Raw genomic sequence first — 23845 nt, forward strand, 5'->3', positions numbered from 1 at the left:
CTAAGTAATTCACCTCTGCTATTGCAGGGTTTTCAGGATCATAAGCTTCTTCTTCACAGGAAGCCTCTTGAGTACTGTTGGATGCAGCTTGAATTCCATTCAGACTCTGAGAAATCATATTAACTTGCTGAGTCAATATTTTATTCTGAGCCAATATGGCATTCAGAGTATCAATTTCAAGAACTCCCTTCTTCATAGGCGTTCCATTACTCACAGGATTCCTCTCAGAAGTGTACATAAACTGGTTATTAGCAACCATGTCAATGAGTTCCTGAGCTTCTGCAGGCGTTTTCTTTAGGTGAATGGATCCACCTGCAGAAGTATCCAATGACATCTTTGATAACTCAGATAAACCATCATAGAATATATCCAGGATGGTCCATTCTGAAAGCATGTTAGAAGGACATTTTTTGGTCAGCTGCTTGTATCTTTCCTAAGCTTCATAGAGGGATTCACCTTCTTTCTGTCTGAAGGTTTGAACATCAGCTCTAAGCTTGCTCAGCTTTTGAGGAGGAAAGAACTTGGCTAAGAAAGTCGTGACCAGCTTATCCCAAGAGTTCAGGCTGTCTTTGGGTTGAGAGTCCAACCATATTCTAGCTCTGTCTCTTACAGCAAAAGGGAAAAGCATGAGCCTGTAGACTTCAGGATCTACTCCATTAGTCTTAACAGTGTCACAGATCTGCAAGAATTCAGTTAAGAACTGAAAAGGATCTTCAGATGGAAGTCCATGAAACTTGCAGTTCTGCTGCATCAGAGAAACTAGCTGAGGTTTCAGCTCAAAATTGTTTGCTCCAATGGTAGGAATGGAGATGCTTCTTCCATGTAAATTGGAATTTGGTGCAGTAAAGTCACCAAGTATCCTCCTTGCATTATTATTATTTTTGGCTGCCATCTCCTCTTCCTGTTCGAAAATTTCTGAAAGGTTATCTCTGGATTGTTGTAATTTAGCTTCTCTTAGTTTCCTCTTCAGAGTCCTTTCAGGTTCTGGATCTGCTTCAACAAGAATATTCTTGTCCTTGCTCCTGCTCATATGACAAAGAAGAGGGCACATAAAAAATAATAATAATAATAATAATAATAATAATAGGGATCCTTTATACCACAGTATAGAGGTCCCTGTGTGAGTAGAAGAAAAGAAGAAGGAAAAATTCGAACACAGATGGAAGAGGGGGTTCGAATTTGGTGAGTGATGTGAGGAAGAGATGTTAGTAGATGAATAAATAATTAGAATGAGATGAGAAAGGGAGAATTTCGAAAATAATTTTTGAAAAAGAGTTAGTGATTTTCGAAAATAGTTTTTGAAAAAGGTTAGTAATTTTCGAAAATTAAAAATCAAAAATTAAAATAATTAGTTAATTAAAAAGAATTTTTGAAAAAGAGGGAAGATTTTTTCGAAAATTAGAGAGAGAAAGTTAGTTAGGTAGTTTTGAAAAAGGTAAGAAACAAACAAAAAGTTAGTTAGTTAGTTGAAACAAATTTTGAAGAGATAAGAAGTTAGGAAGTTAGAAAAGATATTTTGCAATCACTTTTTTGAAAAAGGTAAGATAAGAAGATATTTTTGAAAAGATATGATAGAAATTAGTTTTTGAAAAAGATTTGATTTTTAAAATCTCAATTAATGACTTGATTCACAAGAAATCACAAGATATGATTCTAGAACTTAAAGTTTGAATCTTTCTTAACAAGTAAGTAACAAACTTGAAATTTTTAAATCAAAACATTAATTGATGATGTTATTTTCGAAAATATGATGTAAAATTAAGAAAAAGATTTTTGAAAAATATTTTTGAAATTTTCGAAAATAACTAAAAAAATTGAAAAAAGATTTGATTTTTGAAAAGGATTTTGAAAAAGATAAGATTTTTTTAAATTGAAAATTTGATTTGACTCATAAAAACAACTAGATTTTAAAATTTTTTGAAAAAGTCAAATCTAATTTTCGAAATTTTAAGAGAGAAAAAGGGAAAGATATTTTTTTTTTATTTTTGAATTTTTATGATGAGAGAGAAAAACAAGAAAAATGATGCAATGCATGAAAGTTATGGATCAAAACAATGAATGCATGCAAGAATGCTATGAATGTCAAGATGAACACCAAGAACACTATGAAGATCATGATGAACATCAAGAACACATTTTTGAAAAATTTTTAATGCAAAGAAAACATGCAAGACACCAAACTTAGAATTCTTTAATGCTTAGACACTAAGAATTCAAGAATGCATATGAAAAACAAGAAAAGACACAAAATATGCAAATGCAAAGATCAAACAAGAAGACTTACCAAGAACAACTTGAAGATCATGAAGAACACCATGAATGCATGAAATTTTCGAAAAATGCAAGATGAATATGCAATTGACACCAAACTTTATACATGACTCAAGACTCAAACAAGAAACACAAAAAATATTTTTGATTTTTATGATTTTCTAATTTTTTTTTTTGTATTTTCTTTTAATTTTTTCGAAAATCATTTTGAAAAAACAAAAATAAGGATTCCAAAATTTTTAATATGAATTCCAGGAATCTTATGCTCTTCAGTCTAAAGCTCCAATCAAAGGGTCAGGCATGGCTTAATAGCCAGCCAAGCTTTAGTATGTAAATTACATCCATTGAGGTGATTAGTTGAAGACCAATCCCAAAGCAGTTTGGGTATGGCTTTACAGCCAGATAGGATTCAACATGTTTCATGAAACACTAGAATTCATTCTTAAAAACTCTGAAGAAAAAATAATATTTTTGAAAACATTTTTTTTTTAAAACAAAGGAGAAATTTTTGAAAGATTTTTGAAAATTTTTTGAAAAGAAAACAAAAAGAAAATTACCTAATCTGAGCAACAGGATGAACCGTCAGTTGTCCAAACTCGAACAATCCCCGGCAACGGCGCCAAAAACTTGGTATGCGAAATTGTTACTCAGGTTGTGAAACATATCTTCACAACTTCGCATAACTAACCAGCAAGTGCACTGGGTCGTCCAAGTAATACCTTACGTGAGTAAGGGTCGAATCCCACGGAGATTGTTGGTATGAAGCAAGCTATGGTCACCTTGTAAATCTCAGTCAGGCGGATATAAAATAGTTATGTAGTTTTCGAAATCTAGTAATAAAAGAAGGATAGAAATACTTATGTAAATCATTGATGAGAATTTCAGATAAGCGTATGGAGATGCATTCGTTCCTCTAAACCTCCGCTTTCCTGCTGTCTTCATCCAATCAGTCTTACTCCTTTCTATGGCTGGCTTTATGCAAGGGCATCACCGTTGTCAGTGGCTACATCCCCTCCTCTTGTGAAAATGGTCCAAGATGCCCTGTCACGGCACGGCTAATCATCTGAGGTTCCCGATCATGCTGGAATAGGATTAACCCTCCTTTTGCATCTGTCACTACGCCCAGCACTCGCGAGTTTGAAGCTCGTCACAGTTATTCAATCATTGAATCCTACTCGGAATACCACAGACAAGGTTTAGACTTTCCGGATTCTCTTGAATGCCGCCATCATTCTAGCTTACACCACGAAGATTCCGATTAAGAGATCTAAGAGGCACTCATTCAATCTAATGTAGAACGGAAGTGGTTGTTAGGCACGCGTTCATAAGGAATGATGATGATTGTCACGTTCATCACATTCAGGTTGAAGTGCGAATGAATATCTTAGAAGCGGAATAAGTTGAGTTGAATAGAAAAACAGTAGTACTTTGCATTAATCTTTGAGGAACAGCAGAGCTCCACACCTTAATCTATGGAGTGTAGAAACTCTACCGTTAAAATTACATAAGCGAAAGGTCCAGGCATGGCCGAATGGCCAGCCCCTCTGATCTAAGAACTAGGCGTCCAAAGATGTCTAATACAATAGTAAAAGGTCCTATTTATAATAAACTAGCTACTAGGGTTTACAGAAGTAAGTAATTGATGCATAAATCCACTTCCGGGGCCCACTTGGTATGTGCTTGGGCTGAGCTTGAAGTCTACACGTGGATAGGTCATTCTTGGAGTTGAACGCCAGCTTTTGTGCCAGTTTGGGCATTGAGCTCCACTTTGCAGCTTGTTTCTGGCGCTGGACGCCAGAATTGGGTAGAGAGCTGGCGTTGAATGCCAGTTTGCATCGTCTAAACTTGGGCAAAGTATGGACTATTATATATTTCTGGAAAGCCCTGGATGTCTACTTTCCAATGCAATTAGAAGCGCGCCATTTTGAGTTCTGTAGCTCCAGAAAAGCTATTTTGAGTGCAGGGAGGTCAGAATCCAACAGCATCAGCTGTCCTTCTTCACCCTCTGAATCTGATTTTTGCTCAAGTCCCTCAATTTCAGCCAGAAAATACCTGAAATCACAGAAAAACACACAAACTCATAGTAAAGTCCAGAAATGTGAATTTAACATAAAAACTAATGAAAACATCCCTAAAAGTAACTAGATTCTACTAAAAATATACTAAAAAGAATTCCAAAAAGCGTATAAATTATCCGCTCATCAGTTAACGTGGAAGCTAACGTGGATAAGGGAATGTTGAGCCAACGTTAGTGACACTCAACTTTGTCACTAATGTTGGAGATGGCTAGCATGGCCACGTTAGAAGCCATGTTAACCTAGTTAACGTGGACTCTAACGTGGGAGCTAAGGGGCACATTGGAACGTTAGTGACAATGTTAAGTGTCACTAACGTTCTCGAAGGTTGGCAAGCCTACGTTAAAAGAGCCACGTTAACTAAGTTAACGTGGAATCTAACGTAGGGAAGGGGGAGGCTTCTCAACGTCATTGGGAAAGTTGAGTCCCAATAACGTGCGTGAAGGACAAAGAGGCAACGTTAATGGCAACGTTTGTGCCACTAACGTTGAGGTTAACGTGGCTCTTACTTGGGTAAGGAACGTTAGTAAAAAAGTTGAATGTCACTAACGTTCTCGAACCCATATTTTCACTGAATGTTAACACCACTAACGTCCTGAGCTAAATTCTCTGCCCACTTCACACTTTCTCTTTGCAAGTAAAGCCAAGCCCAATGAAGAAGATAACTGCTTCAAACTCAAGATCCAAAGGCCCAGACCCAAGACTTGAAGAACCAACTAGAAGAGTAGAAGAGTAGTATATATAGGAGTAGCTTTGAATTATCTGGGGAGTTGGAAAATAGAGCGAGCCTCTGGGCATAGAATTACTCTCTATATTTACTTTCTCTGCACTTCTAGTATCATGATGCATTCTCCATCTTTGTTTTCATTTTCCAGAGCTATGAACAACTAAACCCCTTTCATTGGGTTACGGAGCTCTGTTGTAATTTGATGGATCAATACTAGTTTTCATTATTCTTCTTCTATCTTTTCTCTTGATTTTACTTGAAAGCTTTCGATCTTCATCCAATTGTGTAGTTATCTTGGAAAAGAAGCTATTCATACTTGGATCTCTTCTGAACCTTGAAAGAGGAATGAAGAGATCAAGCTAGAAATGCTTTCTCATGCTGGACCAAATTGGGTTTGGATGGATATGTGACTATAATCCTCTCAACACTTGATTTGGGAAATGTATGTGGTATAATCAGTGACCATACTTCATCTCTTATCATGAGCAATTGACCAAGGAATTGGCTATTGATCAAGATTTGAGAGATTGAATTACAAGAAATTGTAATTCAATCACTTAAGATTGCCAAGGATATCAACGAGTGTATTGATTGAGGAAGAGATGAAAATGAAATTGATCCGGAGAATGCAACATCTCCTGAGCCTAATGAACTCCCCATTTCTGATCTTACCCATTCTCTTTATTTTCTGTTACTTACTTTTATGAACAATTTCCCCCATTCCCATTTACAATTCTGCAATTTACTTCAGTAATTTACTTTCAGTTCTTTAATTCTAGCATTTACTTTTTCTGTCATTTACCTTCCCGCCATTTTATTTTTTGCAATTCTAAACTCAAATCCTGGATTCGCTCAACTAGAACATTCCTCTAATTAAAGTTGCTTGATCAATCAATCCTTGTGGGATTCGACCTCACTCTATTGTGAGTTTTTACTTGACGACAAATTCGGTACACTTGCCGAAGGAAATTTGTTATGAGACAAGTTTTCCGTGCATCAAGAGCTTTGATTCAAATCACAATTCACTGAAATTATGCAGACATGCAAACAGAGAGAATTCTCAAGGTGAGATTGAAACATAATTTCTTCAATTCTCAACCCAAGATTCAAAACAAAAATGAAAACTAAGAGAGAGCTCTCTAATCCCACTCCTACTACTCCCTAATGCAGCCAGCCTCCCTACAAAAATAAAAATGATGCCTTCTATAGGCTTTTTACAAAAATGAAAGTGAAATTAAAAACAAATTACAATTAAATAAAATTCCTATTTTATCTATCTCTTGTGCCTTTGAGTGATGATAATGGGCTTTGCTTGCTTTGGATTTGGGTTGAAGATGGCCCTAATTGATCACTCTTGGTCTTGAGGAGAAATCTTCGTACAAATTGGATTGTTGGTGCTTCACGTTTGAGTCAACGTTTGGGGGCAAACGTGGACTCAAACGTCTTCGCAAGGAAGTTAGCAAAAAACAGCAATCTACTGTCATTGGCGTTTGACCTCACGTTTGAGGTCAAACATGAGTGCAAACGTTGAAGCTTCTCCAAGGCAACTAGCAATGGTGTTTGACTTCACGTTTGAGGTCAAACGTGAACTGAAACGTGAAGGCTTCCATCTTCAATCTTGGTTGAACTTTGATGGCGTTTAACCTCACGTTTGAGGTCAAACATGGACGCAAACGTGAGAGCTTCCATCTTCAATCGTGGCTGAATGTTGCTCCTTGCTTGAATAAACGCTGGACTAATTTACTAAGTAAATTTCATGCATGCTTCCATTGGTGTAATTGATTAGTAATGCCAATTAATTCATTTAACGCCTTGGTTCATCCATTGGCATTATTAATGAAAATGTTTCCTGCATGCATACTTATATTTACTTAATAATGCATTAACGTTGCATTCATTCAATTCTTTCTCAATTAAGTGCATGCATGCTTTATTAATGCCTTGAACTAATATTACCTGCATGCATTCACTAGCTTTTTTTAGCCAACTGATGAACGTTAGTGTTCACTTGTGCAACGCCATGGTTTATTGGCTTATATGCATGCATAAGGTATTAATGCATGCCATGGCTTCATGGTCATGGGTCATGCTTTTAAAAGCGTGGCCTAAGATTTCAAAGCGTGCCCCAAAATTCTTCTTTTCTTCTTTTTAGCTTATTTTGTGCTCTTTTGCTTCTTTTTCTTCTTATTTCCTACAAAATTTAAAAAATCAAAAGATCAAAGAAATATACCACTTAAGCACAAAAGAATCCAATAGTTAAGCACTAATTATCAATTTCTTGTATGAAAAAGTATAGAAAAACATGACTTGGTGACATGTCACCGTTGGTTGTCCCTAAGCAACTAAAAACAAAATAGGATAAAAAGAAGAAAAAATACAATAAATCCCAAAAATATCAATGAAGATTAGTTTTAATTAGATGAGAAAGACTAGTAGCTTTTTACTTCTGAACATTTTTGGCATCTCACTTTATCCTTTGAAGTTCAGAATGATTGGTATCCATAGGAATTCAGAATTCAGGTAGTGTTATTCATTCTCCAAATGGCGCGCTCTCAATTGCGTTGGAAAGTAGATATCCAGGGATTTCCGGCAATATATAATAGTCCATACTTTGCTCAAGGATAGACGACAAAAACTGGCATTCAACGCCAGTTCCATGTTGCAGTCTGGCGTCCAGCGCCAGAAACAAGTTACAAGTTGGAGTTCAACGCCAGAAACAGGTTACAACCTGGCGTTGAACGCCCAAAACAGCCCAGGCACGTGAGAAGCTTAAGTCTCAGCCCCAGCACACACCAAGTGGGCCTCAGAAGTGGATTTCTGCACCATCTATCATAGTTTGTTCATTTTCTGTAAACCTAGGTTACTAGTTTAGTATTTAAACAACCTTTAGAGGTTTATATCGCACCTCATGACATTTTAGATCTGAACTTTGTACTCTTTGACGGCATGAGTCTCTAAACTCCATTGTTGGGGGGTGAGGAGCTTTGCTGTGTTTCGATGAATTAATGCAACTATTTCTGTTTTCTATTCAAACACGCTTGTTTCTATCTAAGATGTTCATTCGCACTTCAATATGATGGATGTGATGATCCGTGACAGTCATCACCATTCTCAACCTATGAACGCGTGCCTGACAACCACCTCCGTTCTACTTTCGATTGAATGAATATCTCTTGGATTCCTTAATCAGAATCTTCGTTGTATAAGCTAGAATCCATTTGCAGCATTCTTGAGAATCCAGAAAGTCTAAACCTTTTCTGTGGTATTCGGAGTAGGATTCAGGGATTAAATGACTGTGACGAGCTTCACACTCACGAGTGTTGGGCATAGTGACAGACGCAAAAGGATCAATGGATCCTATTCTGACATGATCGAGAACCGACAGATGATTAGCTGTGCAGTGACAGCGCACCTGGACCTTTTTCACTGAGAGGACGGATGGTAGCCATTGACAACGGTGATCCACCAACACACAGCTTGCCATAGGAGGAACCTTGCGTGCGTGAAGAAGAACACAGGGAGAAAGCAGAGATTTAGAAGACGAAGCATCTCCAAAACTCCAACATATTCTCCATTACTGCATACCAAGTATTTATTTTATGTTCCCTTGTTCATTTGCAAGTCAACTGATAATTATAATTGACCTCCTAACTGAGATTTACAAGATAACCAGGGATTGCTTCAAACCAACAATCTCCATGGGATTCGACCCTTACTCACGTAAGGTATTACTTGGACGACCCAGTGCACCAAGTTTTTGGCGCCGTTGCCGGGGATTGTTCGAGTTTGAACAACTAAAGGTTTATTTTGTTGCTTAGATTAGGAATAATTTATTTTGTTGCTATAGAGTCATCAAATCTGAGTCCTTTAATTTATTTTCAAAAAAAAAAATTTCTTCAAAAATATTATTTTTCTTTATTAAATTTTAATTTTTTTTGTGAGTTTAGTGTCATGTTTTAAGTTTGGTGTCAACTGCATTCTTATCTTTTTCTCTTAAATTTTCGAATTTGAGTTCTTTATTCTTCCTTGATCTTCAAGTTGTTCTTGTTTATTTTTCTTGTTTGATCTTTGTTTTTTCTTGTTCTGTGTCTTTTTCTTGTTTTACTTGTGCTTTCTCAAAACATTAGTTTTCAAAAAATTTATTTTAGTTATTAAAAATACCTCTTTAAAACTAGTGTTACATTTACTGCTCAATTGGCTAGAGCGTTGGTTTATGTTCTTGGTGATTGGGTATCTTCTTTTTAAAATCTTTTTCAAAAATAATTTTTCTTTGATTGAATCTTGTGCCAAACTTTAAGTTTGGTGTTTTCTTGTTAATCTTTATATAATTTTCAAAAATTTTATTGAAGTTTTCTAAAAATTTTAAGTTTAGTGTTCTTTCTGTTGTTCTTGTTGTTCTTGTGAATCTTCAAAGTGTTCTTGAGTCTTTTGTATTTAGATCTTCAAATTTTTAAGTTTGGTGTTCCTTGGTGTTCTCCCTCCAAAATTTTCGAAAACAAGGAGCATTAGATCTAAAAATTTTAAGTCTTGTGTCTTTTGTGTGTTTTTCTCTTTCATCATTAAATTCAAAAATATCTTTTCTCTTTATTTTAAGTAATTTTCTAAATTTTCCATTAAAAATTCAGATTTTTATTTTAAAACTTTTTGTTTCATCTTATCTTAGTTTTAAAATTTCAAAAATCATATCTTTTTCAAAATCTTATCTTATCTTATTCCAAATTAAAAATTTAATATTCAAATTTCAAATTTCAAATTTCAAAATTTCAAATTTCAAAATTTAATTTTCAAACTTAAAAATCAAATCTTTTCAAAATTTAAATCTCTTTCAAATCCTTATCTTATATTGACTTTTTCAAAATTCAAAATTCAAATTTCCAAATTTCAAAATTCGAATTTCAAATTTCAAAAATTTAAAATCCAAATTTAATTTTTAAATTTAAAATTTAAATTTCAAAACTTCCTAACTACTTTCTCTCTCTTCATTTTTTGAAAATCCTCACCCACATCTTTTTAATTAATTAATTTAGTTTTCAATTTTCTTTTATTTTTTTTCTTCTAATTTTCGAAATTATACTCAATTTTTCATTTATTTTATTTTATTTTATTTTAATTTCGATTTTCAAAAAAAAAAAAATTTAATTTGCAATCCGCATCATCTCCCTTTTTCCATCATGGACATAAGTGGAAATGAACAGTCCAGAAGGACTCTAGGGTCATATGCTAACCCCACTACTACTTCATATGGGAGTAGTATCTGTATACCCTCCATCGGAGTCAGTAGCTTTGAGTTGAATCCTCAGCTCATTATCATGGTGCAGCAGAGTTGCCAGTATTCCAGTCTTCCACAGGAAGAACCTACAGAGTTTCTGGCACAGTTTTTACAAATTGCTGACAAAGTACTTGATAAGGAAGTAGATCAGGATGTCTACAGATTATTACTGTTTCCATTTGCTGTAAAAGATCAAGCTAAGAGGTGGTTAAATAACTAACCTAAAGCTAGCATAAGGACATGGAAACAGCTGACAGAAAAATTCTTGAATCAATACTTCCCTCCAAAACGGATGACACAGCTAAGGCTGGACATCCAAGGCTTTAAACAAGGAGATAATGAATCTCTTTATGATGCCTGGGAGAGATACAGAGAGATGCTAAGAAAATGCCCCTCTGAAATGTTTTCAGAATGGGTGCAGTTAGACATCTTCTATTATGGGCTTATAGAGAAAGCTCAGATTTCTCTAGACCACTCAGCTGGTGGATCTATACATATGAGAAAAACAATTGAAAAAGCTCAAGAGCTCATTGATATAGTTGCCAGAAATCAGCATCTGTACCTAAGCAGTGAATCTTCCATGAAAGAAGAGGTTAAAACAGTAACTGCTGAACTCAGTCCTGCAGAACAAATTACAGAATTCAATCAGCAATTAGACTTTCTAACAAAATAGCTGGCCGAATTCAAGGAGATACTACAAGACACAAGAATGGCTAATCTGAATATGGAAGTACAGTTGAAGCAAACAGAACAACAGTTATCAAAACAAATAACAGAAGAGTGCCAACCAGTTCAATTAAGAAATGGAAAAACATTAAATACCTCACTTCAAGGCAGCAGGAAGCTAAGAAATGAACAACCGGCTATCCAAAATCCCTCTGAGGACAGTAAGAGCCCAGAGAGGAATAACTCTGGCATTCAAACGCCAGAAACAGGCAAGGAGTTGGCGTCAAACGCCCAATGGAAGCTCAGTTCTGGCGTTCAAACGCCATGAACAAGTAAGGAGTTGGCGTCCAACGCCACTCCAGCTTCCAACCCTGGCTTTCAAATGCCAGTGAGGGATCAGACACCTGCAAGTGCTGATAATAAATCCCTCAAGAAGGCTTCTCAACCTACCTCTGTAGGAAATAAACTTGCAGCAACTAAGGTTGAGGAATACAAAGCCAAGATGCCTTATCCTCAAAAACTCCGTAAAGAGGAGCAGGATAAGCAATTTGCCCGCTTGGCAGACTATCTCAGGACTCTTGAAATAAAGATTCCGTTTGCAGAGGCACTTGAGCAAATACCCTCTTATGCCAAGTTCATGAAAGATATCTTGAGTCATAAGAAGGATTGGAAAGAAACTGAAAGAGTTCTCCTCACTGAAGAATACAGTGCAGTTATTCTGAAAAGCTTCCCAGAAAAGCTTAAAGATCCCGGGAGCCTTATGATACCATGCATATTAGAGGGTAACTGCACCAAGACAGCTCTATGTGATCTTGGGACAAGCATCAACCTAATCCCTGCATCCACTATTAGAAAGCTTGGCTTGACTGAAGAGGTCAAACCAACCCGGATCTGTCTTCAACTTGCTGATGGCTCCATTAAATACCCATCAGGCATAATTGAGGACATGATTGTCAAGGTTGGGCCATTTGCCTTCCCTACTGACTTTGTAGTGCTGGAAATGGAGGAGAACAAGAGTGCAACTCTCATTCTAGGAAGACCATTCCTAGCAACTGGACGAACCCTCATTGACGTCCAAAAAGGGGAGATAACCCTGAGAGTCAATGAGGATGAGTTTAAGTTGAATGTTGTCAAAGCTATGCAACATCCAGACACATCAGACGACTGCCTGGGCGTTGATATTATTGACTCTTTGGTGGAAGAGGTCCATATGACTGAGAGTCTCGAATCAGAGCTAGAGGACATTTTTAAGGATGTTCAGCCTGATCTGGAGGAACCAGAGGAAATAAAAGAACCTCTGAAAAATCCTCAGGAAGAGGAGAAACCTCCTAAACCCGAGCTCAAACCACTACCACCATCCCTGAAATATGCATTTCTGAGAGAAGGTGACACTTTTCCTGTAATCATAAGCTCTGCTTTAGGGCCACAGAAAGAGAAAGCACTAATTCAGGTGCTAAGGACACACAAGACAGCTCTTGGGTGGTCCATAAGTGATCTTAAGGGCATTAGCCCAGCCAGATGCATGCACAAGATCCTATTAGAGGATGATGCTAAGCCAGTGGTTCAACCACAGAGGCGGCTAAATCCCGCCATGAAGGAGGTGGTGCAGAAAGAGGTCACTAAGTTACTAGAGGCTGGGATTATCTATCCTATTTCTGATAGCCCCTGGGTAAGCCCTGTCCATGTTGTCCCTAAGAAGGGAGGAATGATAGTGGTTCATAATGAAAGGAATGAACTGGTTCCTACAAAAATAGTTACAGGGTGGCGTATGTGTATTGACTACAGAAGGCTCAATACAGCCACCAGGAAGGATCATTTTCCTTTACCATTCATAGACCAGATGCTAGAGAGACTAGCAGGTCATGAATATTACTTCTTTTTGGATGGCTATTCAGGTTACAACCAAATTGCAGTAGATCCTCAGGACCAAGAGAAAACAGCATTCACATGTCCTTCTGGAGTGTTTGCCTACAGAAGGATGCCTTTTGGTCTGTGTAATGCACCTGCAACCTTTCAGAGGTGCATGCTCTCTATCTTCTCTGATATGGTAGAGAAGTTTCTGGAAGTCTTCATGGATGACTTTTCAGTATTTGGAGACTCATTCAGCTCCTGCCTTAACCATTTAGCACTTGTTCTGAAAAGATGCCAAGAGACCAACCTAGTTTTAAACAGGGAAAAATCTCATTTTATGGTGACGGAAGGGATTGTCCTTGGGCATAAAATTTCAAACAAGGGAATAGAGGTGGATCAAGCTAAAGTTGAAGTAATTGAAAAATTACCACCACCTACCAATGTTAAGGCAATTAGAAGCTTTCTGGGGCATGCAGGATTCTATAGGAGGTTTATAAAGGATTTTTCAAAAATTGCAAAACCTCTGAGCAATCTGCTAGCTGCTGACATGCCATTTGTGTTTGACACAAAGTTTCTGCAGGCGTTTGAGACCCTGAAAGCTAAGCTGGTCACAGCACCAGTTATTTCTGCACCAGACTGGACATTACCATTCGAACTAATGTGTGATGCCAGTGACCATACCATTGGTGTAGTATTGGGACAGAGGGATAACAAGCTTCTGCATGTCATTTATTATGCTAGCAGTGTTTTGAATGATGCCCAAAAAAATTACACAACCACAGAAAAAGAATTACTTGCAGTGGTTTATGCCATTGACAAGTTTAGATCCTACTTAGTAGGACCAAAAGTGATTGTGTACACTGACCATGCTGCTCTTAAATATCTACTCACAAAGCAGTATTCAAAGCCCAGACTCATAAGATGGGTGTTGCTTCTGCAAGAGTTTGATATAGAAATAAGAGACAGAAAAGGGACAGAGAATCAAGTAGCTGATCACCTGTCCCGGATAGAACCAGTAGCAGGAGCATCCCTCCCTCCTACTGAGATCTATGAAACCTTTCTGGATGAGCAATTGTTTGCTATTCAGGAAGCTCTGTGGTTTGTAGACATTGCAAACTATAAGACACAAGGTTCTCCTTCTGTAACCATGGAGAGGAAGCATGAAAAGCTTCTCTCACTGCAGAGTCAACGAAAACCCCCACAGTCAAACTCTAAGTTTGGTGTTGGGAGGCCACAACCAAACTCTAAGTTTGGTGTTGAACCCCCACATTCAAACTCTAAGTTTGGTGTTGGGAGGTCCCAACCTTGCTCTGATTATCTGTGAGGCTCCATGAGAGCTCACTGTTAAGCTATTGACATTAAAGAAGCGCTTGTTGGGAGGCAACCCAATGTTATTTAATTATATCTATTTATTTTCCATGGCTATTTTATGTTTTCTTTAGGTTGATGATCATGTGAAGTCATAAAAACAAATGGAAAATAAAAAATAGAATGAAAAACAGCATGAAAAATAGCACACCCTAGAGGAAGATCATTCTGGCATTTAAACGCCAGAAACAAGCATCAGTCTGGCGTTAAACACCAGAAACAGGCTACATTTGGGCGTTTAACGCCAGAAACAGGTAGCAGTCTGGCGTTAAACGCCAGGATTGCACAGTAAGGGCATTTTGTACGCCTAATTGGAGCAGGGATGCTAAATCCTTGACCCTACTGGATCTGTGAACCCCACAGGATCCCCACCTACCTCACCATTCAAATTCAAACTATTTTCCTCCCAAACCCACCCATTCACACACTTCCATCTCCCCCATCTTCTCCACTTCTTTCTTCTTTTGCTCGAGGACGAGCAAACCTTTTAAGTTTGGTGTGGTAAAAGCATTGCTTTTGTTTTTCCATAATTCAGTGATAGAGCAATTGACTGCAGATCAAAGAGCTCTGAGGAAAAAGCAACAAAGGCAAGGAAGAGACATAGAGGAGCTCAAGAGCACCATTGGTTCTTCAAGAAGAGGAAAATGCCACCCTCATTAAGGTGGACCCATTCCTTAATCTCCTTGTTCTTATTTTCCTGTTTTTTGTTTACTATGCTTCATGTTTAATTATGTTTGTGTCTTTACTATATGATCACTAGTATCTAAGTGTCTATGTCTTAAAGATATGAATGTCCTACGAATCCATTACCTTTCTTAAATGAAAATTGTTTTCTGAAAAAGAAAAAGAAGTACTTGAATTTCGAATTTCGAATTTTAAAATAGTTTAATTATTTTGATGTGGTGGCAATACTTTTTGTTTTCTGAATGAATGCTTGAACAGTGCATATGTCTTTTGAATTTGTTGTTTATGAATGTTAAAATTGTTGGCTCTTGAAAGAATGATGAAAAAGGAGAAATGTTATTTGATAATCTGAAAAATCATAAAAATGATTCTTAAAGCAAGAAAAAGCAGTGAAGAACAAAGCTTGCAAAAAAAAAAATGCGAAAAAAAAGAAAGCAAGAAAAAGAAAAAGTAAGCAGAAAAAGCCAAAAGCTCTTTAAACCAAAAGGCAAGAGCAAAAAGCCAATAGCCCTTAAAACCAAAAGGCAAGGGTAATAAAAAGGATTCAAGGCTTTGAGCGTCAGTAGATAGGAGGGCCTAAAGGAATAAAATCCTAGCCTTAGCGGCTAAACCAAGCTGTCCCTAACCATGTGCTTGTGGCGTGAAGGTGTCAAGTGAAAACTTGAGACTGAGCGGTTAAAGTCGAGGTCCAAAGCAAAAAACAGAGTGTGGTTAAGAACCTTGGACACCTCTAATTAGGGACTTTAGCAAAGCTGAGTCACAATCTGAAAAGGTTCACCCAGTTATGTTTCTGTGGCATGTATGTATCCGGTGGTAATACTGGAAAACAGAGTGCTTAGGGCCACGGCCAAGACTTATAAAGTAGCTGTGTTCAAGAATCAACATACTGAACTAGGAGAATCAATAACACTATCTAAATTCTAAGTTCCTATAGATGCCAATCATTCTGAACTTTAAAGGATAAAGTGAGATGCCAAAACTGTTCAGAAGCAAAAAGCTAATAGCCCCGCTCATCTAATTAACACTGATCTTCATAGATGTTTTTGGAATTCATTATATATTCTCTTCTTTTTATCCTACTTTGTTTTTAGTTGCTTGGGGACAAGCAACAATTTAAGTTTGGTGTTGTGATGAGTGGATAATTTATATGCTTTTTGGCATTGTTTTTACTTAGTTTTTAGTATGATTTAGTTGGTTTTTAGTATATTTTTATTAGTTTTTAATTAAAAATCACATTTCTAGACTTTACTATGAGTTTGTGTGTTTTTCTATGATTTCAGGTATTTTCTGGCTGAAATTGAGGGAGCTGAGCAAAAATCTGATTCAGGCTGAAAAAGGACTACTGATGCTGTTGGATTCTGACCTCCCTGCACTAAAAGTGGATTTTCTGGAGCTACAGAACTCCAAATGGCGCGCTCTCAATTGTGTTGGAAGGTAGACATCTAGAGCTTTCCGGCAATATATAATACTCCATACTTTGCTCAAGGATAGACGACGTAAACAGGCGTTCAACGCCAGTTCCATGTTGCAGTCTAGCGTCCAGCGCCAGAAACAAGTTACAAGTTGGAGTTCAACGCCAGAAACAGGTTAAAACCTGGCATTGAACGCCCAAAACAGCCCAGGCACGTGAGAAGCTTAAGTCTCAGTCCCAGCACACACCAAGTGGGCCCCAGAAGTAGATTTCTGCACCATCTATCATAGTTTGTTCATTTTCTATAAACCTAGGTTACTAGTTTAGTATTTAAAAGACTTTTAGAAGTTTATTTAGCACCTCATGACATTTTAGATCTGAACTTTGTACTCTTTGACGGCATGAGTCTCTAAACTCCATTGTTGGGAGTGAGGAGCTCTACTGTGTTTCGATGAATTAATGCAACTATTTCTATTTTCTATTCAAACATGCTTGTTTCTATCTAAGATGTTCATTCACACTTCAATATGATGGATGTGATGATCCGTGACAGTCATCACCATTCTGATGCACGAAAAACTTTTCTCATAACAAATTTTCTTCGGCAAGTGTACCGAATTGTCGTCAAGTAATAACTCACAAATGAGTGAGGTCGAATCCCACAGAGATTAATGGATTAAACAATCAATAGTTGATTGATTATCCTAGTTAGACGAATCATATTGGAGTAATAAGCAGCAAGGAATTGTAAATTGACAGAAAAGTAAAGAAAGCAATAAAGTGCAGAAAAGTAAAATGGCAAGAAAAGTAAATGTAAGAACTAAAAATAAAATGAACATTGGGATCAAGAGATATTGCAATCCTCCGGATCAAGTTCATTCTCATCTCTTCCTCAATCAATGCATTCATTGATCTCCTTGCCTATTCCTTCAAGTAGATTCTAAATCCTTGAGAGTCTGTCATCAAATGATTGTAGATCGGGATTAGATGTGGAAGGATGAGGTAAGTTATTTTGGTTTTGATGTGGATGTGGAGAGGTGTTGTTATTGGGGTGTTGATAGGGTCTAGATGTGAAGTGTTGGTGGCTTGCATTATTGGGATTTGGGCGTCTTTGATCAAGGCTTTGGTCTTGTTGATTTCCCCACCCAAAGTTTGGGTGATTCCTCCATCCAGGGTTGTAGGTCTTGGAGTATGGATCATGGTTTTGCCTAGGTGAATTCCCAATGTAGTTGGCTTGCTCCTGACTGCCCTCTGTTTCTTCATTCACTCCTTCTTGGTTTATTGATGAAGTGGAAATTGCTGCTACTTGGTTCCTCTCCATCTTCTTGGTGAGGTCAGCCAGCTGCTGGGTAATGAGCTTGTTTTGGGCCAGCAGAGCATCTACATTATTTAGCTCCATTACTCCTCTTGTGTTCCCTCTTTCGGAAGCATAGAAGTAGTCGTTCTCTGCTATAGTTTCAATGACATCTATGGCCTCCTCAATGGTCTTCTTCTTGTTCAAAGATCCTCCGGATGAATGGTCTACGGCCTTCTTTGACTCATAAGAGAGCCCTTCATAAAAAATGTGCAGCTGCACCCATTCATTGAACATATCTAGTGGGCACCTCCTTGTTAGGTCTTTAAACCTCTCCCATGCTTCATATAGAGTCTCACCATCTTGTTGCCTGAAAGTTTGGACCTCAGCTCTCAGCCTATTGATTCGTTGAGGGGGTAAAATCTTGCTAAGAATTTGTTCACCACATCTTTCCAAGTTGTCAAGCTCTCCTTCGGGAAAGACTCCAGCCACTTGGCTGCCTTATCCTTGAGTGAGAATGGAAATAAGAGCAGTCTATAGGTGATGTGCGGAAAACGATCCGACACAAAACTCACCGGCAAGTGTACCGGGTCGCATCAAGTAATAATAACTCACATGAGTGAGGTCGATCCCACAGGGATTGAAGGATTGAGCAATTTTAGTTTAATGGTTGATTTAGTCAAGCAGATCAAGAGTTGGTTGAGTGATTTGTGATTAACAGAAATTAAATTGCATGAAAGGTAAAGGGAGAGGGGTAAATTGCAGGAAATTAAAGAGAACAGAAAATAAAAGTGCTGAATCTTAAAGAACAAGAAATTAAATGGCAGAATCTTAGAATGCAAGAAATGTAAATGGCTTGAATTGTAAATGGATCAGGGATGTGGGATTGCAAAAATTAAACAAGAGAGCAGTAAATCTCAACAAACAGAAACGTAGAAGATGGATCTAATTGAACCGGATCTTAAATGCAGATGAAAATAAACTTGGTGTAGCAATGTAACAAGGAAATTGAAATTGAAAGATGTAGATCTCAGGACTCAAGAGACTAGATAACCAAGTCTAGATCTCACTGCCTTCTTAGATCCAAATTTAGAATTCAATTGCAAGAGATTAAAAATCAAAACAGAAGAAAACTTGGATTCAAATCTCAATTATCCAATGGTGTAGTGAAAGAAATAGAAAGAGATCTCAAGGTGAGATTGAGACAGAATTTCCTCAATTCTTCAACACCCAAGACTCAAAATCTCTAAATAGCTCAAAACCCAAAAGTTCTCTACTGTGAATACTATGAAAACTCTTAAAGAAAACTCTGAAAGAAAAAGCTTCCTAAAACTTCAAATCCTAAGCTATTTATACACTTTCTTCAAATGATCATTAAGCCTTGAATTGGGCCTTTAGTCTTGATGGAATTGGGTTGATAGTAGCCTCCGTTGATTGCGCTTGGTGTTGGGAAGAAATCCATTAGTGAACAGGGCCATGAACCATTCACGTTTGAGTCAACGTTTGAGGCAAACGTTGACTCAAACGTCACTTGTGTAAAATTATGCAGCTAGGCCAAGATGCTGTCATCCACGTTTGGCTCAACGTTTGAGGTCAAACGTGAGCTCAAATGTGGTTCTCCCCATGCTCTCTTTTTGGCCAACGTTTGGCCCAACGTTTGAGGCAAACATTGGCGCAAACGTTGGTTTGCTCTAGGGGTGCTTCTCCTTGCTCATATGTGGCCAACGTTTGACCTCACGTTTGAGGCAAACGTTGGCTCAAACGTTGCCATCCCTTGCTCCTTCTTCAGCCTACGTTTGCCTCAACGTTTGAGGCAAACGTTGGCGCAAACGTTAGCTCTTCTCCAGGGTGTGGTTGCACTCTTCGTCACGTTTGAGCCCAAGTTTGAGGCAAACTTTGGCTCAAACGTGAGTCCTTCCTCTTGCCTCTTGCTATCACCCTTTTCCTCAACCTTCTTCCAAGCTTTCTTCTACCTATCATCAACCAACAATTGCATCAAAGCTATGCTCTAATCATGAGAGTTATTCTTTTTCTTGTCATATAAGCAATTATGGTATAAAACTCATGAAAATGCATCAATTCATCCATAGTTGATTGAATCTAAGGAAACATGAAATTCCACCCAATTGGCTTACTTGTGGCTTAAGAAAGTGCATAAAACTAAATGAAAACAAAGGAAAAAGACTAGTGAAACTAGGCTAAGATGACTTGTCATCACAACACCAAACTTAAAACTTGCTTGTCCCCAAGCAAGAAAAGAATTATGCTCAAAGGTCCTTTCAATTAGAATGGATTTGAAGAATTACATGTACTATCCTGTGAGTGAAGTGATTAAGTGACAGTGGGGTGAACTCTAAATTATGTGCTCATGCAAGGGCTTCAGTGCTTACTAGTCCCTACATCTTGGGAGTCTTAGGTCTTAGAACTTTCATCCAAATAATATCATGGAGATCTCTCTATAGGTAATCACCTTGAAGCAGCTTATCGTTTTTGTGCTTTGGCCTTAACTCTAAGTGTCATGTCTCAAAGCGGCTCTTTAGATAAGCTTTCAATCAATACTCCTAAACCAGTTGGTTTTAAGGTATTAGGTGTTAAAGCACCCCTTAGGATTTACTTGCTCAAGCCTCTCTCTTTGACACAGTTCGACCACAAGCATTTACTAGGATAACAACTCTTTGAGTTCTTGTTTCTTTTTTCTTTTCTGCCTAGTAATTGATGCTCAGAGCCTTAGGCCATGTTCTTTTTGTTTTTGTATTTTCTTTATTTTCTTTTGTTTTGTTTGCTGCTTCTTGGATCAATAAATGTTTGAGAATCTCCACAACACTTCTTTGAACTCTATGTCCCGCCTATGAACTCCCATGCAAGTTTTCAAAAGCATGCAACCTCAATACATAATCATACAACTAGAACCACCACTTTTCCTAATCTTTTGCTTGCCTCAAAATTGTTTAATTCCTCGATCCTTCTTTTCAAAGAACTTTCATGTGATGCATTTTTGAAATATTGAGTGCAAACAAGTTTGGAGAGTATAGTGTTGTAAATGATCAAGAATCTTAATTATTAAATTACAGAAAAACTATACTATGCAGACAGACAGGGGTACAATATCACTTTCAATCACAGCAATATCTAATGTAAAATAATCACTTAACAATATAACCTTTTGGAGTTTACTTGCTTTCCTCCTTCTCATCATCATCATTGCTGGTCTTCATATTCCTCTTTTATCTCCTTGATTGATGATGCTTAATTTTTCCAAAAGCTTGTATGATGCTCTGCAGTGATATTGAAAGTTGCTTGTTCCCCAAGCACTTAAAAAAGTGGTTAGCATGCATGATTTATTTGTGGGCCTTTGAACTTACTTTGGTGTGGGAACACCAAACTTAGTACCTTGCCAATGGTTCTCATGCATCAGATTAACCATGTGTGAAACTCTTTTTTTTTTTTTTCAAAAGCAATAAAACTGAAAACTTAGGAAACAGCAGCATAGTTAACAAGTTTATCTAAATGCTTGAAGCTAGCATTATGCAGAAAGTGAGAATGTGTTTTATGATGGGATTTTGGTGGAACACCAAACTTAGAATCCTTCATTCTCCCTTATATTGTTTTGGTGTGCAACACCAAACTTAGCTTCTTGCAATATAGATAAAACTAATTAACCTTTTTATTAAAATAGCTATGAAAAGAAAACTACCTCAGGTTGGGTTGCCTCCCAACAAAGCGCTTCTTTATTGTCACTAGCTTGACATTGGGGCTTTCTTTTATGGTGGTTGATGATTGTAGTGCCTCAACTTGTCCCCCCTGACTGTGATCCTCCTCTTTGTTCCTTGATGTTCAATTTCAGCATGTTCTAATGAAAGTATATTGCTGACAGTGTAGTAGTCATCAGTTTGTTGGTTTGTTCCCAGTTGTTGGTAGATCAATTGCACTTTATCACCTTTGGACAGCCCTTCTGTTGGAATCTTTCTGTTCTTCCAACCTCTTTTTGTTTTGTTTTTGTGTTTCTTCCTTTCTTTTGTTGATCTTTCTTCTCTAGCCGATTGCTTACTTTGGAGATCTCTCTTCTCAGTGACTAATACTCCAATATCCTCTTGGAATTCTTCATCATTCTGCACAATCTTTTGCCTTGGGATGTTGCTGTGAATCACCTTGTTACTTTCTTCCTTTAACTGTGATTCTTCCTTGTCGAGTTCCATATAGTCTTTCTTCTCATCACTAAGCTGCGCTTCTGGTAATGCTTTCAGAGTGACACTCTTATCATGCATTCTGAGAGTTAATTCTCCTCGCTCTACGTCTATGATAGCCCTAGCAGTGGCCAAGAACGGCCTCCCAAGTATGATGGAGTCACTTTCATCCTCATCTGAATCTAGAACTACAAAATCTGCAGGGTATATGAATTTGTCTACCTTGACTAGAAGGTTTTCAATCACACCCCTTGGGTATACCATTGACTTATCTACCAGCTCTAGAGACATCTTTTTACTGGTTTAACTTCCTCTATATGCAACTTTTTCACCAAAGAGAAGGGTATTAAGTTAATGCTTGCTCCTAGATCGCACATTGCCTTAGTGATGGTTAATTCCCAATGGTGCAAGGCAGCAAGAAGCTTCCGGGGTCCTCAAGCTTAGGAGGAAGCCCTTTTTGAATCAAAGCCCTGCATTCCTCAGTAAGCAGTATGGTCTCTTTCTCATCCCAACTTCTTTTCTTGTTGATAAGCTCCTTCAAAAACTTAGCATACAGAGGCATTTGCTCAAGTGCTTCAGCCAAGGGAATATTGATTTCCAGCTTTTTGAAAGTTTCAAGGAACTTATGAAAATGTTGGTCCTTAGTCTCTTTGCTGAATCTCTGGGGATATGGCAGTGGAGGTGTGATGCTCTTTCCTACTTGCTGCTGGCCCTGAATCACTTCTTTTGAGTTGTGTGTTTGGTTGTTCTTCTCTTTGAGTTTCTCAGTGCTCTTGTTTGGCATCACAACTTGATCCTTGGCTTCATCTGCCTTTGTTTGCTTTTCATCTTCTATTGGTCTTTTGCTGCTCTCTGCTTGCTCCTTTGTAGTGTCATTGTTGCTTATCAATGTTTTCCCACTCCTTAATTGTATCGCCTTGCATTCTTCCTTAGGATTTGGGATTGTGTCACTCGGCAGTGAGCTTGAAGGTCTCTCAACAGAAATTTGCTTGGAGATTTGCCCAATCTGCCTCTCTAGGCTCTTCATGGAGGCTTCATGGTTCTTGGTTGTCATTTCCTGATGTTTCCACATCTTGTCCATCAAGGTTTCCAAGTTAGTGATTCTTTGAGATTCTGGTGATACTTGTGGTGGGTTGTGAGGTGTGGATGGTGGATGGTAGGCATTTTGGTTGGTGGGTTGGTTATTGGATTGATAATGGCTGGGGTTGGAGTAGTTGTTTTGAGGTTTTCTGTATGGGTTTTGGTTAGTTTGCTGCTGGGTGTGGTTTTGGTTGTTTCTTGAAGTGTTTTGGTTTGAGTTCCTCTGCCATGGTTGTTGATTCTGGTTGTGATTATCTCCCCATCTGAGGTTTGGGTGGTTCTTCCAGGATGGATTGTATGTGTCACCATACACTTCATTCTATCCAGAATTTTGGTTGTGCATGTACTGGACTTGTTCTTGCTGCAGCTCCTCTTGAGTTTCTTCATTTTGCACCCATGTGGATGATGGTTGGCTTGTGTTAACTGCTGCAACTTGGAGGCTATCAATCCTCTTGGCCATTTGCTCAAATTGTTGTTGAATTTGCTGCTGCATCATCTTGTTTTGAGCCAAGATTGAGTCTACTCCTTCTAGCTCCATTACTCCTCTCCTTTGTGATGGTTGGCGGTTTCTTTGATGAGCAAAGAAATATTGATTGTTGGCCACCATGTCCACAAGATTCTGGGCTTCCTCAGCAGTTTTCATCAGTTGTAGTGAACCTCCTGCAGAATGATCTAATGCCTCTTGAGATTTCAATGTCAAGCCTTCATAGAAATTTTGCAGCACGTCCCATTCATTGAACATCTCTGGAGGACACTTTCTGATTAAGGCTTTGTACCTCTCCCATGCTTCATACAAGGATTCGGCATCTAATTGTGTAAATGTCCGCACCTCGGTTTTCAGCCTGATGACTCTTTGGGGTGGATAGAATTTGGCTAGAAATTTGGTCACCAAGTCATCCCAACTAGTGATACTTCCTTGGGGAAAAGTTTCAAGCCATTGTGCGGCCTTGTCCCTTAATGAGAAC

General features: G+C 38.0%; 2 non-coding genes across 2 annotated transcripts; both read left to right on the forward strand.

The window, feature by feature from the left end:
- Positions 1 to 388: 388 nt before the first annotated feature.
- LOC148565044 (small nucleolar RNA R71) lies at positions 389 to 496 on the forward strand. The gene has a single exon (XR_015884387.1). It is a non-coding gene; the product is annotated as a small nucleolar RNA R71 (small nucleolar RNA).
- Positions 497 to 17908: 17412 nt separating this feature from the next.
- Positions 17909 to 18015, forward strand: LOC148565045 (small nucleolar RNA R71). The gene has a single exon (XR_015884630.1). It is a non-coding gene; the product is annotated as a small nucleolar RNA R71 (small nucleolar RNA).
- The last annotated feature ends 5830 nt before the right edge of the window (positions 18016 to 23845 follow it).

This window comes from Arachis ipaensis, chromosome B5 (genome assembly GCF_059453495.1).
Source record: "Arachis ipaensis isolate K30076 ecotype BB chromosome B5, ASM5945349v1, whole genome shotgun sequence".
Taxonomy (NCBI): Eukaryota; Viridiplantae; Streptophyta; class Magnoliopsida; order Fabales; family Fabaceae; genus Arachis; species Arachis ipaensis.